At 34.3% G+C, this 6612-nt stretch overlaps 1 pseudogene; it reads left to right on the top strand.

Moving 5' to 3' along the window:
• The first annotated feature begins 2838 nt into the window (after positions 1-2838).
• Positions 2839-3298, top strand: LOC121441919 (annotated as a pseudogene).
• Positions 3299-6612: the final 3314 nt, after the last annotated feature.

Below are 6612 nucleotides of genomic sequence, written 5' to 3'. Positions count from 1 at the left end.
TATCTATTGTCAGATTCTTGGTCACCTATACAAATTTGGCTATGAGTTGCATCATTTGGATTGGGTCTTAAGTCAAATCAGGTATTGGTTAGTTACTCCCACAAGATTTGAGCCACCAGTGCATAAGCATATTTTGCACAAAGTACACCACTGTAGATCAAATGATCTGTATCTAGTCTTGTGTTTATGTTTCTCTTTTAGTAGCCTTCAAAGTGCCTTGTGATAACAAAAATGCTACTCCATAGATCTGACACCTCGAAGTGGGTACTTGTTTCATCTCTACATGTACAATTAATTGTGTAGTTGTTTTTTTTTTTTTTTTTTTTTTTTTTTTTTTTTTTTTTTTTTTTTTTTTTTTTAGCAATGGGGCCTTGCTGTCAAATTGTGGGGAGCAATCTATATAGTCTTGACAACAACCTGGGTTGTTTGGGGGATTTCCATGGAATACCTTTGGCCAACAGCTCAATTAATTACAAACCATTCCAGGCACTGTAAACTTAATTTGGTGACAAGAGATGTTTAGTTGGGGCTCTGTCTCCACTACTCTTTGGTGATTACATTTAGATTGCCAGAAGGTCCTGGACAGATGTTTTACAGGCACAAAGGGACCATGGGTGCCCACCCAGACTATTATACCCAACAAAACTTTCAATCAACATAGATGAAGAAGACAAGATATTTCACGGCAAAACCAGATTTAAACAATACTTAACCATAAATCCAGCCCTGAAGAAAGAACTAGAAGGAAAACTAGAACCCAAGGAACTCAGTTAAATCTATGAAAATGCACGCAAAAGTTAATCTCACAACAGCAAACACAAAGAAGGGAAACAAACACACTATCATCACCACCACCAAAAACAAACAAAAAAAAATAACAGAAATTTAGCAATCACTGGTCAATAACATATCTTAATATCAATGGATTCAGTTTACCAATAAAAAACAGAGATTAACAAAATGTATACAAAAACAAGATCCATTCTTTTGATGCATACAAGAAACATAGCTCAGTTTCAAAGACAGACATTACCTCAGAGTAAAGGGTTTGGAAAATATTTTCTAATCAAATGTTCCTAATAAGTAAACCAATGAAGTTATACTTATAGCTAACAAAATTGACTTCAAACTAAAATCAATCAAAAGAGATGAGGAAGGATATTTCATATTCATTAAAGGAAAAATCCATGAAGATGGAGTCTCAGTCCTGAACATTTATGCCCCAAATACAAGATTGCCCACATGTGTATATATATATATATATATATATATATATATATATATATATATTACAAAAGGCTAAATCACACATCATCCTCACACACTAATAGTGGGAGATTTCAACACCCCACTCTTACCAAATGACAGGTTGGCCAGATATAAACTTAACAGAGAAACAAGGGAACTAACAGATGTTATGACTCAAATGCAAGTAATAGACATCTATAGAACATTCCACCCAAACACTCACACACACAAATTGCCTTCTTCTCAGTACCTCATGAAATCTCCTGTAAAACTGACCACATACTCAGTCATAAGACAAATCTCAACAGATACAAAAAAACGTTGGAAGACCTCTTGTATCTTATCACACCATCAGGGGTTAAAGTTAGAGTTCAACAATGACACAAACTCCAGAAATTCTACAAACTCTTGAAAACTGAATAATTCTCAACTGAACCACGAGAAGAAATAAAGAAATCAAAGACAAACTAGAGTTAAATGAAAATGAATCCAAACCATACCAAACTTACAGGACACAATGGAAACAGTGCTAAGAGGAAAGTTCATAGCATTAAGTGACTACATAAAGAACCTGGGGAAATCTCACAAAAGTGACTTAACAGCCCAACCAGAAAACTCTAGAGCAAAAAATAAACAAACTCACCCAGGAGGATTACATGGCAGGAAATAATCAACTCAGGGCTGAAATCAATAAAATTGAAACCAAGAGAACAATACAAAGAATTGTGAAACAGGGAGTTGGCTCTTTGAGAAAATTAGCAAGATAGAAAAGTTCTTATCCAAACTAACCAAAAGGCAGAGAAAGACTACCCAAATTAACAAAATCAGAAACAAGAAAGGGGACATAATAATTTACTCTGAGGAAATCTAGAGAACCATTAGGTCATGCTTTAAACACCTGTACTCCAGAGAAGTGGAAAATCTAAAGGAAATTGACAACTTTCTTGTTAAGCACCACATATGAAAATTAAACCAGGAGCAGATAAACAATTTAAACAGAACCATAAACCCTAAGGAAATAAAAACAGTCATTAAAGTTCCCCCAAATAAAAACTAATTTTACAGGGCCAGATGGGTTCAGTGTAGAATTCTATCAGGTTTTCCAAGAAGAGCTAATATCAATACTTCTCAAATTGTTCCCCACAAAAGAAACAGAAGAAATGATGCCAAAATCATTGTATGGGTCCACACTTACCCTAATACCCAAAACAAATATTCAACAAAGAGAATTACGTACCAATCTTCCTCATGAACATTGATGCAAAAATACTCAACAAAGTACTGGCAAAATGAATCCAAGAATACATCAAAAAAATAAAAAGAATCTACCATGATCAAGTAGGCTTCATCCCAGAGATGCAGGGATGCTTCAACATAAGAAAATTTATCAATGTAATCTACCATATAAACAAACTGAAAGGAAAAAATACACATGGTCATCTCATTAGAGGTGGAAAAAGTCCTTTGTCAAAGTCTGACATGTCTTCATGATAAAAGTTCTGGAGAAAACAGGGAATCAAGAAAATAACTAAATGTGCCTCTTCTGTGTAACTAAAGTCTGCACCAGCTGAAGGTGCATGCGATTTGGTGATGAGATCCCAGAAAGGCAACGTGGCTCACTCCAGGCCTCAGACTCACCAGAATATGTTCACCTTCAAAAATGACAAGTTCGATAAGAGTTTTCAGACCAAGAAAATTAATGCAAAACTTCATGATGGAGTATATTAGTGCTCCAAAGAAGTTCTCGAGTGGTGTGTAAAATACAGCAAATACAAATCTCTGTCAAAGCCTAAGAAGTGTGTTAAATGTTTACAGAAGACAGTAAAGGACTTACCACATAATATGTAGACCATGTGCCTGTGAACTTGAAGTTTGCTCAAAATGTAAGAAAGAAGACATTGCTATTCCGTTTAATAAAGAACCAGAAAATTTAGCAAATACTGAAAATCAAGGTTCTAACTGTAAACAAAGTTGCAAAGGGACGGAAGACAGTGACGAGGATTTAGATGCTGACACTGAATCAGATGAGGAGGATAGGACTCTTAGGTAGCCTGAAAGCACCGTGTCAGCTGCAGAGGGCTTGGCAGACACAGAGACATCCAATATGGGACTCAGAAAAAGGCTGTCCAAAATAGGCAGAGCTGACACATGAGCAATATAAATTATTTATAACATTTGAAAAACAGAAACTTTCAGGTTTTCACAATAAAACTTGAGCTGCATATACAGAATATGTATGGAAACTTCCTGTGGCCTGTTGTACAATCTATGGAAATTGTTTTGAAAAGCATATTATTTAGTGTCAAACTATCCAGTGTTGAGAATTGCTGATTGTACAGAACTACCTCATGGAAAATTAAGATGATTAACTCATAGAGAGTACATTTTTGTAACCTGACCTCACATGTGTAACTTCCTTAGCAAAAGTCCCCTTATATCTTACAAAGCAAAACCATTTATTTTTATACACAAGCACACATATAAAATTATGTGTAGTGATTTTCCTTTGAAAATATTTTTATATATGTCATCCCATGGTTTTTACCTTTTCCAGTTTGGAAATACATACTAAGAAAAAATGTGTGGACTATATAATTAATAACTGGAAAGGAAACTAACCTTCATACTCGATGGAGATACTCGCAGTGTCAGACGCTCCGATAATGCTCTTCCATGTAAGCTATTATATTGCTCTGAATTACTTTGCTGCCAGTGGTTCTACTTATGGGCAATGTAGGTTAGCTTTGTGTGATTGCTGAAGTGTGTGTCCTTATGCTTAAAAACCTGAAGCTATTGAAAGGTGGTGAGGCAGTACAATGAACTTTTCCACACTGTACATCAATTCCCAATTTTAATGTTTTATTTTGTTTTCTTTGTGTCTTAATCTCCACACACACACATATATATGACATGTATTTATGTGCATATATGTGTGTATATATTTTCTGAACCATTGAAATAAATATGAAACCCTGTTTTTTAAAAAAAAATAGAAAATGCCTAAATGTAATAAAGGCAATATACAACAAGCCTACAGCCAACATCAAATTAAATGGAGAGAAACGCAAAGCAAATCCACTAAGAAGACGAGGCTATCCACTTTCTCCATATCTATTCAATATAGTTCTTGGGGTTCTACCTAGAGCAATAAGTCAACAAAAGGAAATCAAGAAGATACATTGAAAAGGAAGGAGCTAAACTTTCACTTTTTGTAGATGATATGATATTGTACAAAATTGACCCCAAAATTTCTGCTAGGGAAATCTTACAGTTGATAAACACCTTCAGTAATGTGACTGGGAACAAGATTAACTAAAAAAAAAAAATCAGTAGTCCTCCTATATGCAAATGACAAATGGGCTGAGAATGAAATCAGAGAAACAGCACCCTTTATAATAGCCACAAATAATATAAAATATCTTGGGGTAACTCTAATCAAACAAGTGAAAGATCTATATGACATGGATTTTAAATCATTAAAGAAAGAAATTAAAGAAGAGGTCAGAAAATGGAGAGATCTTCCAAGCTCATGAATACGTAGGATTAACATAGTAAAAATGGCAATCTTACCAATAGCAATCTACAGATTCATTGGAATCCCCATCAAAATCCCAACAAAATACTTCACAAACCTTGAAAGAACAATACTCAATTTCATACAGAAAAAAAAAAAACAGGATCACTAAAACAATCCTATATAATAACGGAACGTCTAGAGGTATCACCTGTTTTTATTACTATACCTATAGTAGAGCTAAACTATATACCTGACTTTTGATGAAGAAGCCAAAAATACACAGAGGAAAAAAGAAAGCATCTTTAACAAATGATGCTGGAGTAACTGGATGACAGCATATAGAAGAATGCAAATAAATCCCTATGTACTGTTCTGCACAAAACTCAATTTCAAGGGGATCAAAGACCCCAGCATAAATCCAGCGTGAGTATGGGAGATCTTTCTTGTTTCTTATAACTCTTTTCAGTTTCTTTCTTTAGTAGCTTAATGTTTTCATCATACAAGCCTTTTATGTGCTGGGTTAGACTTACGACAAGACATTTTGGTGCAATATTATTAAAGGTATTGTTTCTCTAATTTCTTCCTAAGCCTGTTTGTCATTTGAACAAAGGAGAGTTTCTGACTTCTATGAGTTAATTTTGTACTCTACAATGTTGTCGAAACTGGTTATTAGTTGTAGGAGGTGGAACTTAGAGGGTCACTTATGTACACAGTCATAAAATTTGTAAATACAGATACTTTAATTTTTGGTTTCCTGTTTGTATCCCTTTGATCTTCTTCAGTTGTCTTATTGTTCTAGGTTAGACTTCAGCACTATATTGAATAGATACAGAGAAAGTGGATGGTGTTGTTATGTTCCTGATTTTAATAGAAATTTTTTTTTTTTTTGGTTTTTTGAGACAGGGTTTCTCTGTGGTTTTGGAGCCTGTCCTGGAACTAGCTCTTGTAGACCAGGCTGGTCTTGAAATCACAGAGATCTGCCTGCCTCTGCCTTCTAAGTGCTGGGATTAAAGGCATGCGCCACCACCACCCAGCCTTAATAGAAACGTTTTAAATTTCTCTGTACGAAGGTTGATGTTGGCTGTTGGCTTGCTGTAAATATTCTTCTGTTAAAGCACATGCCTCATATCTGTACTCTCTCCAGGACTTTTATCATGAACAGTCATTAATTTTAGGGAAGTCTTTTTCTCCCTTTAATGATATGACTGTTTGGTTTTTACATGAATGTTTGATGCCTGTTTTTATTGTGAATTACATTTATTCCTTTGTATATATTGAACTGCTCTTGTATCCCATGGATAAATTGTATTTGATAATGGTGGATGATCTTTGTGATATATTTCTATTAGATATTCTAATTTTGAGGAATACATGTTTTTATGCATATCTTTGGGATTCTCTGCATTTCTTCACTGACTGTTTTGCCCCAACTTTTTCTCATGTCCAATTTTCTTAATTTGCATCTTCTCTCTGTGTCTTTTAGTTAGTTTTGTTAAGGGTTTGTCAGTCTCAGTGGTCTTCAAAAACATGACCCTTTGTTGAACTGATTCTTTGAATTTTTCTTTATGTCTACTTTATTGTTTTCATCACTGAGATTGGCTATTTCTTGATGTTTACTACTTTAGGGTAAAATTTCTTCTTTTTGTTCTATAGCTTTCAGATACACTGTTAAGTTTCTATTATGGCATCTCTCTACTTTTTATAGGTAGGCACTAGTCTTATTTATAAATGTGCCTCTTACAACAGCCTTCATTGTGTCCTACATGTCTTATATGTTATATTTTGTTTTTATTAAATTTTTAAAAATCTTTGTTTTCCAATTTTGTAGTAAGTCATTTTTCATTCAG

This window comes from Microtus oregoni, unplaced genomic scaffold (genome assembly GCF_018167655.1).
Source record: "Microtus oregoni isolate MIOR12 unplaced genomic scaffold, Mior012 000084F_003, whole genome shotgun sequence".
Taxonomy (NCBI): Eukaryota; Metazoa; Chordata; class Mammalia; order Rodentia; family Cricetidae; genus Microtus; species Microtus oregoni.
This window is presented reverse-complemented; position numbering and strand designations above follow the sequence as displayed.